Source organism: Rhinolophus hipposideros (genome assembly GCF_964194185.1).
Source record: "Rhinolophus hipposideros genome assembly, chromosome: 6".
NCBI classification, from domain to species: Eukaryota; Metazoa; Chordata; class Mammalia; order Chiroptera; family Rhinolophidae; genus Rhinolophus; species Rhinolophus hipposideros.
Window position 1 is genome coordinate 2,775,871 of NC_138052.1, and position 24,779 is coordinate 2,800,649.

General features: G+C 42.1%; 1 long non-coding RNA gene across 1 annotated transcript in view; it reads left to right on the forward strand.

Moving 5' to 3' along the window:
* The first annotated feature begins 1,254 nt into the window (after positions 1 to 1,254).
* Positions 1,255 to 24,779, forward strand: part of LOC308498725 — a 107,641-nt gene continuing 84,116 nt past the window's right edge. Inside the window, exon 1 of the long non-coding RNA XR_013993507.1 lies at positions 1,255 to 2,183. This is a non-coding gene — a long non-coding RNA (uncharacterized lncRNA). The remainder of the gene's footprint in view (positions 2,184 to 24,779) is intronic.

Sequence of the window (24,779 nt, forward strand, 5' to 3'; positions counted from 1 at the left end):
ATGTGTCTAGGGTGGAGTTTGCACTTCTAACACGTTCTCAGGTAATGCCAGTGCTGCTGGACGGGAGACTGCTCTGAGAGGCACTGCTGTGAAGGTTGGGGCTGAAGGGCAGGAAACTAGTATTTATTTAATGTTTTTTGTGTTATTAACCAAATTACGTTTAAATGCATAAAAAGGAGAGAAGGATGGCATCATACACTCTATTTTCCTCTGACTGCTTATTGTATTCGATAATTATACCCTTAGGAATAAACAAATATGGAAATTTCTGATTAATTTATCCTAAAGTTTTGCACCATCAAGTAGAGACAAACTCTAATTTGCTGGCCAGTAACTGAAATCCACTTGAGCTTGCCTAAGCATAAAAGGAGAATTTATCCTAGGATGGAAGCCTAGAATAGAGGGGAATTTTCAGAAGCTACTGAGAGTACAGAAGCCCCAGCCTGGCTCCAAGAACAGAAACTACCACACCGTAAAGGCTGTGTGTCCATCTCTCCTTCCTCCTCCCACTCTGCAGACCAACTAGTCAGATAGGTTCTGGAACCTTCCCTCCTCTTTGCAGTATCTACTCTGAGGGTGGGGCTGCGGCCCCCTTGGAGGAGGCAGAGGCTGGGGCAAATCACCCAAAACAGACAAATCAGATCAGTCTACTGAAGAGGCTGGCATTCGACCTTAGTACTGAGAAGCTCAGAGTTCAGTGGCAGACTCCTGTGTGGCTTTGGGCAGACTGCTTCAGCTCCCTAAGTCTCAGTTTTCTCTTCCAGAAAATGAGGGTATTAATAGCTCATTTCACAGAACCAAGCGGATTAATGAGTGTCATGCAGGGTGTCATGTGGGGTCTCAGCTCCCGCTCCCCACATAAGAACGCAGGGTACGGTGAGGCCAAAAAAAGAACAGCCACGGAGCCATGGATAGGGGGTTCATACCACTATATTCTCGCTGGCAGCTGGGTTGGAGACACAGGAAACAGGAGGCACACAATCAGTAACCTGCCATCCACTTCTCTCTAGTAACCAACCTCACTTGCTAGCGGCAATCCTCTCTTGCTAGCTAGCCACCATGCTCCTGCCAGTCCCCATTTGCTGCTAGCGTAGCCACAGCAGTTATATTAGTGGCTCACTGGTTACAGCTGACGGCCAACTAGCCACAGCTGATGGCCAGCCAATCACAATTGATGGCCATTTGATACCGGAGTGAGCACCTTTCCACGTGAGGGTGAGAGCCTGGAAACTGTGCTCCTGGCTCTGTCCCCACAGAGCTAAGCATGCTGATGTTTAGCGAAGAGGTAGCACAGACCAAAAGCAGCATGGTCAGCCTTGACCTTGAGCTGTAAGAGTGCTTTTGCAGTGGTGCAGAGTTGTTACGTCCCTCACAGAAGCTGCAGGAAAAGCATGGAGGGCGATGCGTGGCCCTGAGGGCAGGCCAGGGCAGGCACAGGCGGCCAAACCTGAGGTGAGAAATGAGTCTGGCCAGTGGACATGGAACCATATTTGGGAGCATCTGGAGGCGTGGGTACGAGTTTGCAGCTGGGTGGGCCAGCCTCTTCGACCCGCATGAACGTAACATTTGGAGATGATCAGGCTTTGACTGGGGAGTGAGAAGGCAAAGTCTTCACTAGTTTTCTATAGGTGATTTTTATTAGCCAGCGCTTTTCAGTGTGAAAGTCACTGAGTTGGGCATCCGTTAGCCTCTGCCCCTCAGGGAACCAAGGTTGCCTCTCTCCTCCTCCACGCGAGGAAAGACAAGAAGACTAGGAAACTCAGGCCCCCGGAGGCCTGGGGACCAGGACGTCTCTGATGACACTTGGAGGACAGTTTCCTCACGAAGGAGGATAATATAAGACATAGGCAGCATCCTTTTACCATAAACGCATCACTACATTTGCTCTAAACATCACTGCATTTAACGCAGCCTTCGCAGTGTCCTCTCTGTACACCTGATGACAGGAGCTTACATTCTGCACCCAGCTCCCCAACCCTGAGCTCATGGTGCACTCCATAAACCAGGAGGGTGCAGAATGAGACAAATTTCATCATTGTTGGACAAGGGATCCCTCCTGTGGCCAGCACTGCAGGGCTTGGTGTAACCGGGAAACTACAAGGATGGATAAGGAACAGGCCCATCTTCAAGGAGCCACCTTCTGTTGGGGATAACAAACACACAAAAAGATAAGGCACAAGCTGGTAAGTGAAATGGTAGACATGTGTGGGGGAAGTGGGGACAAGAAACGGGAGCCTCTCACTCACCTGGGCATTGGGGTACACACTCTGAAGGAGGGGGCTTTGAGCAGAGTGCTGAGGGGTGCCTGGAGGGTGGTTTCCAAACAAGGAGAAGAAAGTATAGGTGGTGAGTGGGGACATGGGACTGCAGAGGATTTCCTGTGCACAGAATGTGGACTATCTGACAGGGTGCAAGACGAGTCAGCATGCTTCTGGTGCCAATTGGGCTTGCAAGCGAGATGTCCGAGTAGCAGATAGTTTTGGAACTCAGGTGGGCAGTTGGCTCGTGTGTGTGTGCGTGTGTGTGTGTAGAGGTGGTTCTGTCAATGACTAGAAGGAGAGGGAAGCGGACAGGCTCTAGAACGCAGCTCTAGCACTAGCAGACAGAAGGCTGGACAGAGCCTCGTGTCAGTTGTGCAGGCTGGGCACTATCCAAAGATTCCACGTCTAAGGGGGTACCATTCACATCATGGAAACCACAGACTGATATGTCTAGTAAGACAGTCCTGGAAAATGGAAATAATGTGTCTCACTTGAATAAATAAAGAAAATGGTGACAGTTTTACAGTGAACGGAAATGGAGTGTTTTGAGACGGGAGATTGTGTGTGTGTGTGTGTGTGTGTGTGTGTATACACCTGCGTGTGTGTAAAGGTGCCATATAGGTTCCCAGCATCTCTGAGGTTAGGCATATGGATAGGCCAACTTGTGGTGAGAAGAAGAAAGAGGGGTGCCAGAGGTCAATAGAGGTACCCTGGGCTTTCACTTGCGCACCTTATTCCTGGTCCATCACCCAGCCCCACTAAAGTGCCTCCTGCCTCCCTTAGGAATAATGCTCCCAAATTTTTCATTAGGTCATGGGTTGCCTCCCTCATGAGGACTGGCAGGTGAGAGAAAAGAGGGGAAACTGGTGGCAGGAATACCTTGTCAGAGATCTTGAGAATTGTTTAGGTGAGCAATGGGGGTGCGGGCAGCAGAGTGGAGGGTGGGGGCAAGGAGAGAGGGCAGGGTGCAGTTCAGGGTATGGGAGGTGGTAGACTGCACTGCCTGAGCAGAGACAGGGATGGTGAGTAAAGAAAGACTGGGGACCCCTCAAAGGCAGAGCCAGGCTGTTTGAATTCTGGGACTGGCTTAAGAATGCCACCATGCCTTACTGTGAGGGGGGATGTAGTTTCCTGTGCTTCTCACTTAAGACTGGTCCTGAGATACATGTTGTGGAGAAACCAGACCAACCCTCCAAGCGTTCCAAGGTGCAGCAGGTCAGAACGCTGCATATTCTGTGCTCAGGCCTTCATGTTGGGGGTGAGAGATTCCACCCAAAGAAACCAGATTCATATCCTTGCAGCGAGAATATCCTAAACACGTCGTCCAAACTGTTCTAAAGCATTAACACCCATGAATTTCCTCAGGAGCTAGTAGTATTCCTGTGTCATCTGAATATAGCCTGGGGCTTGCCAAGGGGTTCTCACCCAGAAGTGGTGTAGCAGCCTGTGGAGGGGCCCTAACCTTCCCATGAAGGCCTCTCTAGAGCTCTCCCCCTAGCCCATCTCCACATGTGGCAGCTGTGAAAAATTCTCCTTCCAGCAGGCTGCTTTGTCCCCACAAGTCCTGTCCTTCATGGCAGCCTTTGCTCCACTAGGCGAACACGGGGAAAGAGGGACGGATGGAGGAATGGAGGTGTGAGTGGCATCGGTAGGCGGATCTGGGTGAGGGTTTTCCTGCTGACTTCAAGATGCCCCAGAGACTCTTCCCCCTTCATAGCCACCTTCTTCCACCAACCCTCTTGTTGAAGTCTGAACCCCAGCACCTCAGAAAGTGACTGTATTTGGAGATAGGGTCATTAAAGAGGTAATTAAGGTAGAATGAGGTCATTAGCGTGGACCCTAATCCACTATGATGGTGTCCTTATGAGAATAAGAGATTAGGACAGACACACACGGGGGTGCTGGGGGAGACCATGTGAACACTCAGGGAGAAGAGGCCGTCTGCAAGCCAAGGAGCGAGGCCTCGGAAGGAACCAGCTCTGCTCTCAGACTTCCGGTCTCCAGAACTGTGAGAAAATAAATTTCAGTGTTTAAACCATTGAGCCTGTGGTACTTGCTTATGGAAGCAGAGCTAACTAATACACCTCCCATCTCACCACTCCCATCTCACCTCTCACCTGGGAGAGGGCCTGAGATGTGAGCTGTGCAGCTGCTTTCTCTGGATTATCAGCCTGTTGCTGGGACTCTGCCCAACAAAGAGGGCCAGTGAGGTGACAGTACAAAGAAAAATCTGGAAGGAGGGGAGGGTAGTAGGAAAGACTACAAACAGACATGTTTATTTCTGTTATCTTGGAACATACTTGAGGAAATGCTGGCACTGTGTTTTACAATTTTCAAAGCACTTTAACTTGCATTATCTAGTTTGATACTCGTAGGAGCTCCGTGGGGGTGCGCAGGGAATATTAGCCCAGCATTAGATGGAAACTGAGGATCAGAGAAGTTAAGTTCTTTTTCCAACGCTACCAGCTAGTGACATAGCTTGGTCTCACACCCAGGTGTCCTGGTTTTCTCAGGTATCTGTGGGAATCCAAGAGATGTTCAGTAGACAGTTTAATGTGGATTTGTGTCACTAGAGGAGAGAGGCCTAGACTGCTGATAGAGATAAGAGCGTCATCGTGAATACGAGGTGTGATCAAAATCTATGGTGAATGTTTAAATTAAAAAACAACACCACCAACAACTTAGTACAGTAAAAGGCACATTGCCATTAATCCCCCTCAAAATATTCCCCCTTGCTTTGAACACATCCCGTTGTTCTTACCACTTTCTGAAGCAGTTCTGGAAGTCCTCTTTCGTGTGTGTCGTTAGTTGCTCTGTTGTGGCTCCCTTGATGTCCTGAATCATTTTGACTTTGGGGAAGAGCCAGAAGTCTCAAGGTGCCAGATCTGGTGAGTAAGGTAGATGAGGACACACTGTAATGTTTTTATGTGACAGAAATTGCTGTATAACAGAAGCGATATGTGACATGGAGCATTGTCATGATGGAGGATGATTTGTTGGCACACTTTGAAACACACTTTTTCTCAACCAGGGCTCACACCCGACCGACTGAACTGAAAAAGTTGAAACTTGTCCCACACTGTTACTAAAGTTTGACATGCCGCTTCTTGTATTGAAGATCCCTTCCTTTCAGTTGGATGGCACTTGGAGCAGCATTCACCATATTATTTGATTACACCTCATATGTCTTTTGCTTTTCTGGTAAAAACAGCTATATGCAGCTGCAGCTGGCTCTATACACTTTTCCCTCTCCTACCTTGAAGGCAGATGTGATGTCTGGGGCTGAAGCAGCCATCTTGTTACCATGGACAGAGAGCATTGTGAAAGCCAACCTTCTAAGGATGGACATGTGCAAGCATAGAAGGTGGCAGGCAGCATTATTGAGTGGCTAGAACAATACTGACAGGCCCTGTTTGTTTAAACTACTGAAGTCAGGTTTACTGTTCTTGATGTTGCATGGGAAGACACAGTGCCTAGATCTGTGGCATGAAGTGATCACATGAAGAAAAGAGTCAACACTCTAAGAAATATAGAAAGTGGTGAAAGAACGACGGAGCTCGCTCCTCGTGTTCACCTACCACCAGCCATGTGTGAAGTAAGCAAGAACTCTTGTCACGTGCTAAGCCACAGCAGGTTAGGTTTCTATTATTTATAGGTAAACTCATTCCTGTCACAGCCTTCTTTCTTGCTGGGTAGTATGCTACACTGATTTACAAAATAAATTGTATAAACAGATACCTATACACAGATACACATGCACATAGAGACAGAGAGTTAGAAACAGAGGCAGACAGAGAGGAGGGTAGGATGGAGGCGTGAAGGAGCACACTTGGGTTGGGAACCAGGAGGACTTCCTCGGGTAGGGCAGGAGGTGAAAGGGCAAGGTGCAGCCTTAGTTCTTGGGGAAGTAGATGGGGAGCAGGGCTGGCTGGGATGCCCTGCAGGCACCGCTCCCTTTGCCCTCCAGCTTTCTTCAGAGGCTTGACTCCACCTGTGTCTGTGTTGCCATCCTGGGAATGGCCATGCCATGCAGCCTCCAGTGTTGCTCCACACTGCCCTGTGGCCAGTGTTCCCGTCTGTGCTTGACTGTCATCTGTGTGCTGAGCTGTGTGGTGATCTGTGACAAGCAGGGCAAAGTGCCTCTCCTTTTCAGGACATTCTATAAAAGAAAGGCCCCCAAGTAGAGTCGCTTGGGCCCTAATGTGTAGCACAGTGTAGTGGGGCTTCTATTTTGGGTTTCTCTCAGAGACATCTCTGTTTTTCTGACCCAGATACGTGTTCAGGAGGCTGGACCGTGGAAGTTTCAGAAGCAGCAACAGTGATGGCCTCAGAAATCCTTCTTTCAACCAAATGCAAGGGTTTTACATGTTCTTAGGGGGAGCTCTTCAGAGAGGTCCCTTAGCTTCCCAGCAAACGGGCATCTCTCATTGGGCCACCTGTTCAGCTAGCTTGAGTTCTCTCAGGAACAGTGGGTCTCCTAGGAAAACAACCTTGATTCAGCTACTTCTGATCATGTCACCAAACATACATTCCTAGGCTATCAGAAGTTCCTGTGGACACAACTCCTGCCCACGATGAGCTTTCTGCTCCAGAATTAAAAGAAAACGTCACTTTGGGGACACCAAACCCATGTCATTTATCTCAAGTTCAGGCCCCACCCTTTCAGCTCCATTCCCTTCCCCTAGACACAGCTTCCAGATCCTGCCCACAGTCTTCCCTGAAGGTGAAGCAGCTACTTATACAGAATCCCTGCTTCCTGATGAGCTTGTAGCACCTGACTCCCAGAATAGACATTTCCCTACTAAAGAGCACAAAGAGGGAAGAAGAGACAAGGCACCCCTTACTGGAGCAGGTGGCTTTCCCTGAAATAGCCCTGCAACAAATGTGCTTCTGAAGTACTGCTTGATGAAATCTATGAACATTTGTAGTATTTTACATTGGGATGAATAATTTATTAAATGTTTAATATTTCACTAGAGTAAAGCAGAAAACCTGATGAAATTTTCATATCTGCTATTATAAACTAAATGGAATGGGAGATGCAGCTGGACGATGCTGAGTGCAGAAGGCTGGTGTACACTCTACCCCCAGCCCCCATCCCACCACACAGGCAGGCAAAGCATGCCTCCTCTGCCTGTTTTCTAGAGGCCGCCCATTACCCCAAATGTCCTGTGCACTCTGGACAGCAGGATCCTTGGGGGTGTCGTCAGTTTGGTTGAAGAGAAACACCTGTTTATAGTGTGATTTGACTAGGGCCAAACCTCTCCTTTATCCCCCCAATTTTCCTCCCTGGTCTGTTTTTGATGCCAGAAACACCCATCATTAGAATAGACTGCATTCCCTGTGAGAGAATCAACACGATTGGGAAGCATCGCCTATAATTAATAGTAGCCAATCTGCTTCGCTGTTCTGTTTTATATGTACAATTCATTAATTTCTCACAACAATCCTATCAGATAGCAATTCTTATTATCCCCATTTTACAGACAAGGAAATTGAGGCAAAGTGAGACGAGGTGATTTGCTCAGGGTCATGCTGTTGTGAGTTGGAGTTTGGATCCAGGCAGTCCTGCTCTACAGTCTGTATTCTTAACTATTACAAAATATTTTTTCTCTAAATACAAACTAAATCAATAAACAGTTTATTGCATCCTTATCTTTCTCAGGGATCTGGTCCACACAAGTGGAGGAGATAAGAGGTGAGATTTTTTTGTCCGAGGGATGCCCTAAAGGGCATCCCTCTGAAATCAGCAGGAACTCTGGTCCTCACCTTGTCAACTAAGTGATTATTTATTTTTTTCAGTTACAGCTCACATTCAATATTATTATATATTCATTCTGAGTGTAAATCATAGTGGTTAGATATTTATATAATTTATATAGTGATCTCCTCGATTAGTCTAGTGCCCACCTGGCACTATACATAGTTATTACCATATTATTGACTATATTTCTTAGGCTTTGCTTTACATCCCCATGACTATTTTGTAACTACCAATTTGTACTTCTTAATCCCTTCACCTGTTTCATCCTGTTCCCCAACCCTCTCTCATCTATCACCCTGATAAATCTAGTACCCATACGATACCACACATAGTTATTCCAATATTATTGACTATATTCCTTATGCTACAACCTACATCTTCATGACTACTGTGTAACAACCTATTTGTACTTTTTAATCCCCTCCCCTTTCCTACTCACCCCTTCCACCCCCCCACCTGCAACCATCAAAATGTTCTCTGTATCTATGAGTCTGTTTCTGTTTTGTTTGTGTATTTTGTTCTTTAGATTCCGCATGTAAGCGAAATCACATTGCATCTGTCTTTTGTTGTCTGCAATCACTCAGCACAGTACCCTCCAGGTTTATTCATGTCACGACAGATGGCAAGAACCCATTTCCTTCCCTGGCCAAGCAATATTCCATTGTATACGTGTCCAACCTCCTCTTCATCCAATCACCCATCAACTGACACCCATCAATGGATGCCTCCACATCTTGGCTATTGTAAATGTTGCAGTGAACATATCAATACACAAATCCCCTCAAAATAGCATTTTTGATTTCTTCAGGTAAGTACCCAGAAGTGGGATTACTGCGTCCTTTTTTGTCTCATGTTACAGTTCTTCTGGTGTAAGTATTGCCACCCCAGCCTTCTCTTTTTCCCATTTCCATTTTCATGAAATAACTTTTTAAATCTCTTTACTTTCAGGTTGTGTGTGTCTTTCAATCTGAAGTGAGTCTCTTGTAGGCAGCATATGGAAGGGTTTTGTTTTCTTATCCATTTAGCCACTTTATTTTTTTGTTTGTTTGTTTTGGGCTGGCTAGGGCTTTATTGGGCATCTAGTCTCATTACAATAAGTTAATAAAATCAGTTAACACTTATATTAATAAGTTACTAATATTACAATATATTCATTGTCCCACTTAATCCTCAATACAACATTGGGAGGTAAATTTTCTTATACCTACTTACAGATTAGAAACCCAAGGCATAGAGAAATTGAGTAGCCCCAGATGACATAGGTAGAAAATTGTAAAGCTCAAATTCAGATCAAATTTGTCTGAGTCCAAAGTATATATTTTTCACTTATAATGACTGGATTATTAAAACAACATTCTTCACAGTTCTCTTACAAATGGGCAATTTTCCTTTTCCTGAATTTACAAACCTAAAAAATAAAATTTTAACCTCACATTTATTCCTTAATGGCTTCCTTTTTTTAAAATTAAAGTTTATTGGGGTGACAAATGTTAGTAAAATTACATAGATTTCAGGTATAAAATTCTGTATTACATCATCTATAAATCCCGTTGTGTGTTCACCACCCAGAGTCAGTTCTCCTTCCATCACCATATATTTGATCCCCTTTACCCTCATCTCCCACCCCCCACCTCCCTTACCCTCTGGTAACCACTAAACATTTTTCTGTGTCTATGAGATTTGTTTCTCATTTGCTTGCCTTGCTCTTTGTTGTTTTTGGTTTATATACCACATATCAGTGAAATCATATGGTTCTCTGAATTTTCTGTATGACTGATTTCGCTGAGCATTATAATCTCAAGATCCAGCCATGTTGTCACAAATGGTCATATTTCATCTTTTCTTACTGCTGAGCAGTATTCCATTGTGTATACATACCACAACTTCTTTATCCATTCATCTATCGAAGGGCATTTTGGTTGTTTCCATGTCTTGGCCACTGTAAATAAAGCTGCAATGAACATTGGAGTACACGTGTCTTTAAGTATAAATGTTTTCAGATTTTTTGGGTAGATACCCAGGAGAAGGATTGCTAGGTCATATGGTAATTCTATTCGTAATTTTTTGAGGAACCTCCAAACTGCCTTTCATAACGGCTGCACCAGTCTGCATTCCCACCAACAATGTATGAGGGTTCCTTTTTCTCCACAGCCTCTCCAACACTTGTTACTATTTGTCTTGTTGATGATAGCCATTCGGACTGGGGTGAGGTGACATTTCATCGTGGTTTTCATTTGTATTTCTCTGATGATTAGTGACGTTGAGCATTTTTTCATGTTTATTTGCCATTTGTATGTCCTCTTTGGAGAAATGTCTTCTCAGGTCCTCTGCCCATTTTTCAATTGGGTTGTTTGTTTTTTTCTTGTAGAGCTTCATGAGTTCCTTGTATATTTTGGATATTAGCCCCTTATCGGAGGCACTGTTTGCAAAAGTCTTCTCCCATTCAGTCGGTTGCCTCTTTATTTTGTCGATGGTTTCTTTTGCTGTGCAGAAGCTTTTACGATTCATATAGTCCCATTCATTTATTTTAGCTTTTACTTCCCTTGCCTTTGGAGTCAAATTCATAAAATGCTCTTTGAATCCAAGGTCCATAAGTTTAGTACCTATGTTTTCTTCTATGCAGTTTATTGTTTCAGGTCTTATGCCTAAAGTCTGTGATCCATTTTGAATTAATTTTGGTACATGGTGACAGATAACAGTCCAGTTTCATTCTTTTGCATGTGGCTTTCCAATTCTGTCAGCAGCATTTATTGAAGAGGCTTTCTTTTCTCCATTGTATATTTTTTGCTTCTTTGTCAAAAATTATGTGTCCATATTTATGTAGTTTTATTTGTGGTTTCTAAATTGTATTCCATTGGTCTATGTGTCTGGTTTTCTGCCAATGCCATGCTGTTTTGATTATTGTAGCCCTGTAGAACAAGCTAAAGTCAGGGAGTGTGATACCTCGAGTATTGTTCTTTTTTCTTAAGATTGCTTTGGCTATTCGGGGTATTTTTTGGTTCTAAACAAGTCTGATGATTTTTTGTTCTACGTCTTTAAAAAATGCCATTGAGATTTTGATGGGGATCACATTAAATCTGTATATTGCTTTGGGTAATATGGCCATTTTAACTATGTCGATTCTTCCAATCCATGAGCACGAAATGTCTTTCCATTTCTTTGTGTCTTCTTCAATTTCTTTTAAAAATTCTTGTAGTTTTCAACATATAGGTCTGTCACATCCTTGGTTAAGTTTATTCCTAGGTATTTTATTTTTTTTGCTGCAATTAAAAAGGGAATTGATTTTTGTATTTTTTTCTGAGATTTCATTGTTAGTATATAGGAATGCAGTGGGCTTTGTACGTTGATTTTGTAGCCAGCAACTTTACTGTATTCATTGATTGTTTCTAATAGTTTTTGGGTGGAATCTTTAGGGTTTTCTATATATAGCATCATATCATCTTCAAAGAGTCATAATTTAACTTCTTCATTCCCAATTTGGATGCTTTCTTGCCTGATTGCTCTGGCAAGGACTTCCAACACTATGTTGAAAAGCAGAAGTGATAGGAGACAGCCCTGTTGTGTTCCTGAACGTAGAGCAAAGGGCTTAAGTTTTTTACCATTAATTATGAGATTAGCTGAGGGCTTGTCATAGATGTCCTTTATTATGTTAAGGTATTTTCCTTCTATACCTGTTTTACTAAGTGTTTTAATCATAAATGGATGTAGTATCTTGTCAAATCTTTTTCTGCATCAGTTGATAGTGTCATATTATTTTTGTCCTTTATTTTGTTTATGTGATGTATCACATTGATGGATTTGCGGATATTGAACCATCCTTGTGCCCCTGGGATGAACCCCACTTGGTCGTGATATATAATCTTTTTAATGCATTGTTGCATTAAATTTGCTACAATTTTGTTTAGAATTTTTGCATCTGTATTCATCAGAGATATTGGTCTCTAGTTTTCTTTTTTTGTGTTGTCTGTTGGTATTGGGGTAATGTTGGCCTTATAAATGAGTTAGGGAGTAGTGACTCTTCTTCAATTTTTTGGAGAGTTAGAGCAGGTTGGTGTTAGAGCCTCTTTGAAGGTTTGGTAGTACTCACTAGTGAAGCCATCTGGTCCCGGACTTTTGCTTTTGGGAAGGTTTTCCATGACTGATTCAATAACGTTACTGGTGATTGGTCTGTTTAGATTTTCCAATTTTTATGGTTCAGCCTAGGAAGGCTAATTGTTTCTCATAAGTCATCCATTTCTTCTAGGTTAAAGAATTTGGTGGCATATAGTCCTTCATAGTATTAATGGATGATCCTTTGTATTTCCGTTGCATACATGATAACTTCCCCCTTTTCATTTCTGATTTTATTAGTGTCTTCTCTCCTTTCATCTTAGTAGGTCTAGCGAAGGGTTTGTTAATTTCTTTAATCTTTTCAAAGAACCAGCTCTTTGTCACATTAGTTTTTTCTATTATCTTTTTGTTCTCTATTTCATTTGGTTCTGCTCTGATTTTTGTTATTTCCTTTCTTCTGCTGACCTTGGGTTTCATTTGTTCTTTTTCTAGTTCTTTAAGGTGTAACATGTGGTTATTTATTTGAGTTTTTCTTGTTTCTTGAGATAGGCCTGTAATGATATAAATTTCTCTCTTAAAACTGCTTTTGCTGCATCCCCAAAATTTTGGTAGGATGTATTTTCATTTTCATTTGTTTCTATGTATCTTTTGATCTCTCCTCTATTTCTTCTTTGACCCAGCCGTTCTTTAAAAGTATGTTGTTTAATCTCCATTTATTTGTGTTATTTTCCTGCTTTCTTTTTGTAGTTGATATCCACTTTCAAAGCCTTGTGATCAGAAAATATGCTTGGTATGATTTCAATCTTCTTAAATTTGCTGAGGCTTATTTTATGTCCCAATATATAGTCTATCCTAGAGAATGTTCCATGTACACTAAAAAAAAATGTATAGTATGATGTTTTAGGATGAAGTGCTCTATATATATCAATTATGTCCATTTCATCTAATATGTCATTTAGGGCTGCTATTTCGTTATTTATTTTCTGTTTGTATGACCTATCCATAGCTGTAAATGATGTATTTAAGTCCCCTAGTATAGTTGTGTTTAGGTCAATTTCTCCCTTTACTTCTGTTAGTAGTTGCTTGTTATATTTCGGTGCTCCCTGATTGGGGGCACACATTGATGACTGTTATGTCTTCTTGTTGTATAGTCCCCTGTACCATTATGAAATGTCCATTGTGTCTCTTGTTACCTTTTTCACCCTGAAGTCTGTTTCATCTGATATCATTATGGCTACACCTGATTTTCTCTGGGTACCCTTTCTTTGGAGTGTCAATTTCTACCCTTTCACTTTGAGTCTATGCTTGTCCTTGTTGCTGAGATGTGTCTCTTGGAGACAGCATATGGTTGGGTTTAGTTTTTAGATCCAATATGCTACGCTGTGCCTTTTTATTGGAGAGTTCAGTCCATTTACATTTAGGGTGATTATTGATACGTGAGGATATCCTGTCATTCTATCTTTAGTTTTCTGGTAAGGCCGTGTCTCCAATGTTTCTTTGCCTTTTTGTTGTTGTCTATTATTTCTGTGTGGTGGTATTCTATGATATTTCCCTCTGTTTCTTCTTTTATTACAGTATATATTTCAGTTCTGGATCTATTTTTGAGAAGTTACCCTTAAGTTTATATACAAGAAAGTTTGATAATTTGAGTATTTCATTTTCTTCAGCATGCTTACTTTCTTAATTCCCATATTTCAGTTCAGGCCTTTACTCTCCACCTTTTTATGTTGCCACAAATTGTCCCTGTTGATGGTGGTCGAATAGCCTCCTTTAGTATTTCTTGTAGTGCAGGTTGTGTATTAGAAAATTCTCTCAGCTTCTGTATTTCTGGAAAGGTCTTTATTCCTCCTTCATATCTAAAGTATATCTTTGCTGGATATATTATTTTTGGCCCATAGTTTCTCTCTTCAATAGTTTGAGTATTAGGATCCATTTCCTCCTGGCTTGTAGAGTTTCTGCTGAAAAATCTGATGATGATCTAATGGGCTTTCCTTTGTAGGTTGCCGTCTTATTTTCCCTGGCTGCCTTGAGGATTCTTTCTTTGTCATTGATTTTAGACAGCTTCAATACAATGTGCCTTGGAGAAGGCCCGTTGGGATTCAGGTAATTAGGTGTTCTGTTTGCTTCTTGGATTCGAGGATCCAGTTCTGTCCACAAGTTTGAGAAGTTCTCATCAACAATTTGTTTGAATATATTATCTGTTCCCTTCTCTCTTTCTTCTCCTTCTAGTATACCCATTATTCTTATATTGCTCTTTCTGTTAGAGTCGGAAAGTTCTTGTAGAGTTCTTTCATTTCTTTTAAGTCTCAAGTCTTTTTCTTCTTCCATCTGTGTAATTTCTAGCTTTCTATCTTCGATGTCATTGATTCTTTCCTCCTTCTGGTCAACTCTACTACCTAAGATGTTTATTTCATTATTAATTTTTTGTATTGAGTACTTAATCTCCAGAAATTTCATTTGGTTCTTTTTTAAAATTTCAAACTCTTTCTTAAAATGCTCATGTTTTTCTTTGATTACGTTTTTGTGTTCATTAAATTGCCTTTGTGTGTTTTCTTGCGTTTCGTTGGATTTTTTCAGAACTGCAATCTTGAGTTCTCTGTCATTTATGTCAGAAGATATTTCCATATCTGTATGTTTCTTTTGTGGAGACTTTTCAGTTTTTTCTGAGCTGTCTGCCTTGATTATTCATGGCAATTACTGATTTATTATTTCTCTTCCTAGACATCTACAGTAGTGGCTTCTGCAACCTGTGATAGGAAGAGGTCTTTGTTTTTTCTCTGTACTTGTTGGTAGAATGTTTTATTTTCTCTCTGACTGCAGCCCTTTTTTCCTCTCACACACAATAGTGCTATATTTTTCCTGCACTATTCAAGCTTCTCACACAATGGAGCGATTCCTGGGAGACGGGCTTCTTCTCTGTTAACAGTTCTCCTGGATCATAGGGCGCCACGTCCATGTGGGAATGCAGAGATCTTTTGAAGTTCCAAAGCTCTTCCTGCACCAGATTCAGAGCCCGCATATTTCAGCAGTTCTGTTTACTCCTGCATGGATCCACCCAGATAGATGGGGCCAGGGGCGGGGTGAGTTGTGAGAGGTGCCCCAGAGCAATGGCGGCGACCACCGCCACAGCTGGTCCCGCTTACACAGCTCCCTCCCCTTTGCTGGAACTAGTTTGGCTCTGAATCTATTTCTCTGGTCCACAGTTCTCAGAACAGCAAATATTCTTTTCTTTTGATCTGATATTGCTACTGTTCCGCTTCTAGCACCGGGCAGGTGGGGGCGGGGCGAGCTCTGCGATGATAGGGAGGGGGCGGCTAGTCACAGTGCCTAAGGCTTCCGTTCTCTGCTTGGCAGTGAAGGCTTAAACCACCATTTTCAGCCTTCTTCCCTCTGTCCTCTCTCCAAGGTCTCTGCCGTGAGCGTTGGGTTCAGCCGTGTTATATGCTGCCCCCTCAGCCCTGTGGGCCATAAGCGGAGCCCTAGCAGTCCGAGTTCTTCCTTCTCCTGCAGCTGTGGTAGTTGCAGGATGCAGCGAGCTGGGAGCACTGAGCTAGGTCTGCATCCTGCGCCCGGGCGGCTCCGTCTCTGCACTTATCCCTTCCCTCCTCCCTGCTCGCATGATTCTCCCATCTTTAGGTGAATTCAGTAGTGGGGCTCTTTGTGTTGCCTGTCTGCTGTGCAGGGAATCCTTTGTGGAGTTATTGTTTTTCAATTAGTTGTAAATTCCAGAGGAGCTTTACAGAGGCTCACCTCTCACCACCATTTTGATGACGTCTCTGGCTATTTCATTCTTAATTTCTTCTATTCAGTTCTTAATCTCCAGAAATTCTATTTGGTTTTTTCTTAAAATTCCAATCTCTTTCATAAAATGCTCATGTTGTTTTTTGATTATGTTTCTGAGTTTATTAAATTGCCTTTCTATGTTTTTTTGCATCTTGTTGAGTTTTTTCAGAACTGCAATCTTGTTCTCTGTCATTTAAGTCACATATTTCCATATCTTTAAGTTCCTTTTCTGGTGACTTTTCACTTTCTTTCTGTTCTGTCCTCTTGCCTTGGTTCATTCATGACAATTGCTGATTTATTATTTCCCTTCCTAGACATCTATAGGAGTGGCTTCTGCAACAGGTTGATAGGAAGAGGTCTTTCTTTTGTTTTTCAGGAGGTGTTGGTAGAATGTTTTATTTTCCATCTGACTTCAGCCTTTTTTTCTCTCTCACCCTATAGTATTATATTTTCTCTGTACTATTCCGGCTTTTTACACAATTGGGGGATTCCCCGGAAGGTGGGCACTCCTCTGTTAATAGTTCCCGTGGGTCACAGGGCACCATGTCCCTGTGGGGATGCGGAGAGCTTTCGAAATTCCAAAGCTATTCCTGCCCCAGATTCAGAGCTTGTTTGTTTCAGCAGTTCTGTTTACTCCTGCAGGGATGCTCCCAGATAGGTGGAGACAGGGGCAGGAGAGTTGTGAGAATTGGCCCAGAGCAATTGTGGCCCTCACCACAGCCAGTCCTGCTTCCACAGCTCCCTCCACTTTGCCGGAACCTGTTGTGGTGCGAATCTGTGTCTGTGGACCACAGTTCTCAGAAGTGCAAATATTCTGTTCTTTTGATCTGACACTGCTACTGTTCCACTTCTAGCACTGGGCAGGTGGGGGCGTGGTGAGCTCTGGGAGGATAGAGAAGGGGCAGCTAGTCTCATTGCCTAAGGCTTCGGTTCTCTGAGGCAGTGAGGGCTTAAACCATTATTTTCAGCCTCCTTCCCTCCCTTTGCTCCGAGGTCTCCGCCATGAGCGTTGGGTTCAGCTGTGTTATATGCTGTGGTATATGAGTTACATGTAACACATATGTGTTATATGGCCCTGTGCGCCATAAACGGAGCTCTAGCAATCGGAGTTCTTCCCTCTCCCGCAGCTGCAGTAGTTCCGGAATGCATCGAGCTCAGAGCACTGAGCCCAGGTCCGCGTCCTGCACCTGCATAGCTCCGTCTCCACACTTTTCCCTTCTTTCCTCCCATGCTGGTGCAGTTTGCCCACCTTTAGATGAATTCAGTAGTAAGACTTTTCATCTTGTCTGTCTGCTGTGCAGGGAGTCCTTTGTGGGTTTATAGTTTTTCAATTTGTTGTAAAATCTGGGAGAGGTTTCAGAGGCTCACCTCATGCCGTCATTTTGATGATATCCTCATATTATTTTCTTATAGTCTTTTCTGTTTCTGTATTTTCAGTTGTCACTGCTCCTTTTTCATTTGTGATTTTACTTATTTGGGTCATCTCTTTTTTTTTTTCTTGGTGAGTCTGGTTAAAGGTTTATCAATTTTATCTTTTCAAAGAATCTAGTCTTAGTTTCATTGATCTTTTGTATTGTATTTTAGACTCTATTCCATTTATTTCCATTCTGATCTTTATTATTTCTTTTCTTTTTACTCACTTTGGGCTGCGTTTGTTGTTTTTCTAATTCCTTTAGGTGTAAGCTTAGATTGTTTATTTGAGATTTTTTTTCCTGATGGAGGCTTGCATCGTTATGAATTTCCCTCTTAGCACTGCTTTTGCTGAATCCTATAGAATTTGAGTTGCTGTATTTTCATTTTCATTTGTCTCAAGGTGTCTTTTGATTTCTTCCTTGATCTCATTGTTAACCCAGTCATTGTTTAGTAGCATGTTATTTATCCTCCTTTTGTTTGTGTGCTTTTCCAGTTTTATTTTTCCTTGTGATTTATTTCTAGTTTCCTATCATTGTGGTTGGAGAAGATGCTTGATATGATTTCCAGTCTTCTTACATTTATTGAGACTTATTTTGTGGCCTAACATGTTTTCTATTTTTGAAAAATATTCCATGTACACTTGAAAAGAATGTGCATTCTGCTGCTTTATGATAAAATGTTCTAAAAATATTTAAATCCACCTGTTTTAATGTGTCATTTTAGGCTGTTGTTTCCTTGTTGATTTTCTATCTGGAAGATATAGCCACTGATGTCAATTGGGTGTTAAAATCCTCTACAAGGACTGTATTACTGTTAGTGTTTCTCTTTATGTCCATTAAGAGTGTTTTATGTATTTAAGTACTCTTATGTTGAGTGCATAAATGTTTACAAGTTGTATCCTCTTGTTGGATAGATCTCTTTATGATTATAAAATGTCCTCTGTCTCTTGTTATATCCTTTACTTTAAAGTCTATTTTGTCTGATATAAGTATTGCTACCCCAACTTTCTTTTCATTTCCATTTGTATGTAATATCTTTTTCTATTTTTTTTACTTTCAGTCTGTGTGTGTCTTTTGATCTAAAATGGATCTCTTGTAGACAGCATAAGTATGGATCTTATTCTCTTATCCGTTTAGCTACCCTATATCTTTTGATTTACATTTAAAGTGGTTATTGAAAGATACATAGTTATTGCCATTTTATTATTCATATTTATGATTTTCTACTCCCCTTTTTTCTTAAAGAAGTCTCTTTAACATTTATTGTAGTACTGGTTTGCTGTTGATGAGCTTTTTCTTGTCTGGGAAGCTTTTTATCTTTCTTTTTTTTTTTTTTTTTTTTAGTTTTATTTTATTTTATTTTATTTTTACATCCCTCACACCGTGAACCCCCCTCCCCCCATCCACCACCACCCGACCTCACACCGAGCCATCACATTATACACATAAAATTATAGTTGGCATTCATTAATGTCCAGTCTCTGGTGTACAATGCCATGACCAAGCATCCACCGCATCCCTGAGGTGGTCTCCCAAACAGGACACATGTCCATCGGACACCCAACAAAATCCCCAAACACTATTGAGTAAGTTCCCCAAAGTAATTCTCAAAAGACCCTGAGGCCATCCTGTGGTCACCAACCACCCCCCAATCCCTTCACTCTTCCCCCCATCCCCAACCCCCTCCCCCCCGCCCATCTAACAACTCTCAGTTTTTTGTGTCCCCAAAACTGTTTCTGATTAGTTCATACACATATTCTTTTCTTTAGATTCCACATATAAGTGAGATCATATGGTACTTGTCTTTCTCTTTCTGACTTATTTCACTTAACATAATGTTCTCTAGATCCATCCATGTTGTTGCAAATGATAAGATTTCTTTTTTCTTTATGGCTGCGTAGTACTTTATTGTATAAATGTACCACAGCTTCTTAATCCAATCATCGACCGATGAGCATTTCGGTTGTTTCCATATCTTGGCTATTGTGTAAAGTGCATGAAGACATATGAAGAAATGCTCAACCTCACTAACCATCAGAGAAATGCAAATAAAAACCACAATGAGATACCACCTCACCCCAATCAAAATGGCTATCATCAATATATCAACAAACAACAAATGCTGGCGCGGATGTGGAGAAAAGGGAACGCTAGTGCACTGTTGGTGGGATTGCAGATTAGTGCAGCCACTATGGAAACCAGTATGGAGGTATCTCAGGAATCTGAAGATAGAACTACCCTATGATCCAGTAATTCCACTCCTAGGCATCTACCCGGAGAAATCCAAAACTCCAATTCAAAAATCAGTATGCACTCCTATGTTTATTGCAGCTCTTTCTTTCAATTTTAAATGATAGCTTTGCTGGGTAGAACAATTTTGATCTAAAATGGATCTCTTGTAGACAGCGTAAGTATGGATCTTATTTTCTTATCCGTTTAGCTACCCTATATCTTTTGATTTACATTTAAAGTGATTATTGAAAGATACATAGTTATTGCCATTTTATTATTCATATTTATGATTTTCTACCCCCTTTTTTTCTTAAAGAAGTCTCTTTAACATTTCCTGTAGTACTGGTTTGCTGTTGATGAGCTTTTTCTTGTCTGTGAAGCTTTTCATCTTTCTTTCAATTTTAAATGATAGCTTTGCTGGATAGAGCAATTTTGGTTGTAGTTCCCTTAATTCTATCACTTTGAATATTCCCTCCAGCCAGGAAAATTTCTGTTGAGAAATCAGCCAACTCCCTTGTAGGTAACTGACTGCCTTTCTCTTGCTGCTTTTAAGAGTCTTTGTCATTAACCTTTAGCATTTAAATTATAACATGTCTTGGTGTGGGCCTATTTGGGTTCATCTTGTTTGGGACTCTCTGTGCTTCCTGGACTTGGATGTCTATTTCCATTGCTGGGTTACAGAAGTTTTTCATTATTATTTCTTCAAGTAGGTTCTCATTTCTTGCTCTGTCTCTTTTCTTTCAGGTATCCTATAATGTATGATTTGCTATGCTTGATGTTTTCCCGGAGGTCCTTAAACTATACTCAATTTTTGGGATTATTTTTTTCTCTTATGATTGTTTTGTGCTATGTTGTCTTTCAGATCACTGATTCAGTCCTCTGCTTCATCTAATCTGCTGTTGATTCTTTTTAGTGTGTTTTTTATTTTAGTTATTGTAGTCTTCATTTCTGACTGGTTCTTTTTTATGGCTTCTATGTCCTTTTTATGCTTACTATGTCTTTGTTGAAGTTCTCACTAAGTTCCTTGAGCATCCTTATAACTAGCTGTGGGGACAAAACCCCAAAAACAGTTTCCAGGCTCTCGGCCTCACATAGAAAGGTGCTGGCTCGGGTAGTAAATGGCCATCAACTGTGATCAGACGGCCAGCAGCTGTGGCTAGTTGGCCGTCAGCTGTAACCCGTAGGCCATTGGCCACTAATATAACTGCTGTGGCTACGCTAGCAGGAATGGAATGGGGGCTAGCAAGAAGATGGTGGCTGGCAAGCGCGGACTGCTGTTAGGCAGATTATGTAGATCCTGCTTCCTGTGTCTCCAGCCCAGCCGCCAGCGAGAATATATTGGTTTGATTCCCCTATCTATGGCTCCGTGGGTGTTCCTTTTTGGCCTTACCGTGTCCTGCGCTCTTGGGTGGGGAGTAGGAGCTGAGACCCTGCACGACAAATGGCGCAGCGAGCAGGGTCTCCTGCGTGACACTAGCAATTTGAACTCTGTATCTGGTAGATTGCTTGCCTCCATTTTATTAATTATTTTTCTGGAGTTTTCTCCTGTTCTTTCATTTGGGATATGTTTTTTCTTGTCTTCTCATTTTGTCTGCTTTATGTGTTTGTTTCTATGTATTAGGTTGATTCATAGAATCAACTGTTCCCGTATGTCTCCCAGTCTTGGCAGTCTGGCCTTATGTAGAATGTGTCCTGTGGGACCCAGTGATGGAGTCTCTCTGGTCACCTGAGCTACGTGCTTTATGTCTGTCCCTTGTGTGAGTTGTAAGTACCCTCCTGTTGTGATTGTACCTTTATTGCTCTTAGCATGTCATTGGGTGGGATTGACCCTCAGATTGACTGGTTTTGAGGATTGGCTACCACTGCAGAGTATCAGCTACTGTGAGGGGATTGACCCCATGGTGTGGCATTTGCCCCAGTAGACTCTGGTGCCTGCTGAGACTACCCTTTGGGTGTGCCTCTTGAATGGCTGATTGCATGGTATTCTGTTTTGGTTCAAAGCTGGCCACTGGGCATGTTGGTTCTGGGGTCTCTTGGGAAAGGCTCCAGGGCAGGTCAACATCATCTGTTTCCTGTGACTGGCCTGGCGCTACCTGGTAAGAGCTACAAAGTGATTGGCATTTGGTAGCTGCCTGGTCTGAACCTGTAAGCTCATGGGAGAGGCCATGCTGCAAACTGAGGTCTGCTGCCACCAGTACCAGGTCTGGGATTGCTCAGCAAAAGGCAAAGGGCACCCCAAGGCCTGCTGCTGCATGCTGGCTGCCCATAAAGCTCAGCCTATGAAAGAGCCCTGGGTGGATCGAGAGTTGGGTGAGGCAGGGTCTCAGTGCATACCCAGGGAAGTGTGATTGTTGTTGACCAGGTTAATGCCGATTCAGATTTGTCACCAGTGCTGAGCCTGGGGCCAATCAACTAAAGGGCATACTGACGCAAGGTAGGGCCTGCCTAGGGCCTGAGGACTTTTGAGATATTTTTAAAGAAAGACTGTAACCAATCAACCAGCCAAGGCTGGTCATCAGGGTGGAGCAAGTAGAGTTTACCAGGCTAATACAGATTCAGATTTGGCTGTGTGGATGGAGGACTCAATAGGGGAAAAATGGTGCCCACATGCAGGCTTCACAGGAGGATGGCTCAAAACAGGGACAATGGCAGCTGTCCCTCCAACCCTCATTGCTTTCTCCTTGAATGTCTCTGGTGCCACCTGAGCCATTGTCCATCCGCCAGAACCCAGGATGAGTACTTGGAATGGAGAGAGTCTGTGTGTGGGCCCTTTAACAGGACATCTGGGTTTCTAGTAGCCTTCCATCTCACCCAGAAGATTGGAATTTCCATTGATTTTCACAACCAGGTGTTGTGACTCTCCTCTTCTCTGCACTGGTTCTCGAGGCTTGGGATCCACTTGATTTAAACTGCCACACATGGGTGTGGGGCCATCCTGTTTCATGTCTCCTCCCCTACTATGAGTCTCAATGTGGCTTCTTCTTTATATCCTTAGGTATAGGACTTCTGTTCAGCTAGTCTTCAGATGATTTTCCACGTTGATTATTCTATAATTTAGTTGTAATTTTGATATGTTTGTGGGAGGAGTCAATCACAGCATTTTCCTACTCTATCATCTTGAACAGAACATCCCTCATTCCTTTTTATGAGTGAATTATTACTCATCAATAATATTTCATTGATAGATATACCACTTTTGTTCATCCACTCCTCAACTGATGGACATTTGAGTTATTTCCACCATTTGACTATTATGATGCTGACAGTTTTTGTAAATAAAAGTTTATTGAAATACAACCACATCCAAAGCTGGGACTAGGTGAGACAAGCAAGGTGCCCAGGGTGCAAAGATTAAGATGATGCTCATTCTCTAGGTCTAAGTGCAGGGTCATTCCTGGCCATGACCATTTATTTGTCTATGGCCTATGGCTACCTTTGCCCTAGAACAGTACATTGAATAGTTGTGACATAGACCCCCCTGACCCATAAAGTCTAAAATACTTACTAGCTAGCACTTCACAGAAAAAGTTTGCCCATCTTTGTTTTTAAGCAACATATTTTTGGCTCTTTAGTCTCAAGTTTGGAAGAAAAGATAAAAATAAGAACTTAACAAGTTGTCTAAATCTCATGGCTTATCCCAGTACCATCTTATCCTTGGCTGTATCTTGATGAGGCATTGAAAATGATGAAGTGCTTTTAGGCTCTAAAATACTGCTGCTGAGATAGAAACTTTATTTATAGAAGCCATGATATGCCAAAGCTCCCTCACAGTCTGCATGCTTTGGTGTCAAAACTATATGGCTTTCTGTTCAACTTAAACTGCCCTTTCACAAATGTTCCATCTAGTTAAGTTTGAATGTTCAAGATTAGAGTAAAAAAATCCTTAATGCCTAGAAAATGGTTAGCCATCAATTCAAGTAGGGATTTGTTTTACTGTGCTGTCAGTGTAACAAGAAGTGACAACTCTCCTTGTCATTCATGAGTTTTCCCCTAGTAATCATTGTGAAAACCCATTTTATTATCCCTCATCTCCAGTTTTGGTACTCTCCCTTCCTTAGACTGGAGGATAATTAGTAGAAAGAGCATTTATATTAGAACATATATTCTTTGATTGTAATTCTGACTCTGCTGTAAAATAACAAGATAACTATGTGAACTTGGGAAAGTCACTTGACCTCCTCTATTAAATAGGGGAGATGATAACTACCTAACATTTTGTCATAAGGCAAAAATGTCAGGTAAAGCAAGAATTATACATAAGTACCACATTATTATTTGTTACTGGCTGTTACTGGCTCAAAATTGTGGGCAAAATGAAAAAAAATGAATGTTGGGCTTGACCTACCTCCTCTCAATGCTCCTTCTTTTCCCTTGGGTGGAATCGCCATCTCACAACCATATTTAGGAATACTGCTGGTATTTGTTTTTTCCTATACTCTTCTTTCAAAATCAAAGTATGTTCAAGAAATGATCTGAGTCACCAAATTCATACAAAGGTATGAATGATAAAACTTTCCCAAGTTAAAAGACTCAGAAGTGTTTGCCTTAAATAAAGAGTCATATGCTCAAAGAACATCTTTCTAATATTGGAATGCACAAAGTGTGAGAAAAAGAGAGTGGAAGCACGGGAGCTGGGGTAGAGGCCCCCTTTGTCTCAGGAGACAGACTTTCTTTGTGTTTGTTGAATCACACCATGTGGGCACTATCTATCTACACACACAAATGTCCAGGCCTGTACAAGTGTCACAGGAACTAACCAAAATGGAATGGAGAACTTCTAAAATTGTTCTATGACCTCTTACCTTATTTTTCCAGGGTCTGTATTGGTTTCCTTACTCATGGGTATTGAATTTACCTAATATACATTCATTGTTTTATTGCCTATACAAAGACTCTTCCTGTTAGGGAATATTCCTGAGCCCCCACTAAGGAACATGTGCTAGGCAGCCTCTAAGATTGCCCAGTAACTAGCCTCCTGGTATTTGCATCCTTGTGTAATCCCTTCCCTTTGTGTTGGGCTGGGTTTAAGTGAAGTCCTTCTAATAAATAGAGTATAGCAGGCACAATGTGACTTCAGAGATTAGGTTATGAACACACGGGCTTCCAACTTGGGGGCTCTCTCTCTCACTCTCTCACATCACTTGCTCTGGGAGAATTAAGCTGCCATATTATGGGACACTCTATAGACCCATATTGTGAGGGGCAGAGGTCTGCCAACAACCATCTAAATGAGGCTGGAAGCAGATCCACTCTCAACTCCCCACACAGCTGAACCTT